This window comes from Egretta garzetta, unplaced genomic scaffold (genome assembly GCF_000687185.1).
Source record: "Egretta garzetta isolate BGI_Z169 unplaced genomic scaffold, ASM68718v1 scaffold507, whole genome shotgun sequence".
Classification (NCBI taxonomy): Eukaryota; Metazoa; Chordata; class Aves; order Pelecaniformes; family Ardeidae; genus Egretta; species Egretta garzetta.
Window position 1 is genome coordinate 403226 of NW_009260272.1, and position 852 is coordinate 404077.

Here is an 852-nt window from a genome sequence, read left to right on the forward strand (position 1 = left end):
AGGTCTGTTCAATTCTGCAAGTTGAACAGACAGTGATACAAGTCACAGTTGAAAGACAGTCTGAGAAGGCTGTTTATGAGCCCCCACCTGATGAATGCAGCAGAAGGGCAGAAATGGAGAGAAAACCAAATATTTTTCTCTTGCTATCAGCTGTGAGGGTTTCTTTTCCCAGCTCTGGTTTCACACCTCTATTTCATTGACGTAAGATCTAGGAACAGAGAGAAGGAGAAGAAAGTCATAATCAAACCAAGGTCACCATCAGATCATGTAAATATGTGTCACCAACGAATCATTATCCTGGTCAAGCCAAAGCCAGGGTACAAGTCCAGGCTTCATGTAGAGTATGAACATGAGTATGGACAAAGACAGACACTCTCTCATACTATCTTCCGCAGTTGCTGAAGATGAGCTAAAACTTAGGAAGCTTTTAGGGAACACTAGAAAAAAATCCATGAGGAGCTTAAAAATTCTGCCATCAGAGCAGGGTGTTAATAGCACACTGTAAATAGAACTCAAAGGTGCACACTGATAAAATATATTTAGGAATACTAGCTCTGTCTTATGTGTTGAGAGAGGCAAGCGTTTGTGGAAGAAACAGAATGTGAATCCTTGGAATAGGCTTGGTATATCACATAGGCAAACAAGGAAAAAAATCAGTGCAAATTGCTTTAATGCAGGGACTCAATTATCAGAGGTATAAAATGATTATAGCACTACTTGCTATTACTTTTTTCTTTTGTCCAAGTTTAACATTGAAATACATGTAGAAATAGGAAGATCTGCTGCAGCAGTTTGCTTCTGAATACTTAAATATTCATGAGAATATTTTGTTTTGATTTTATTAGAATAATA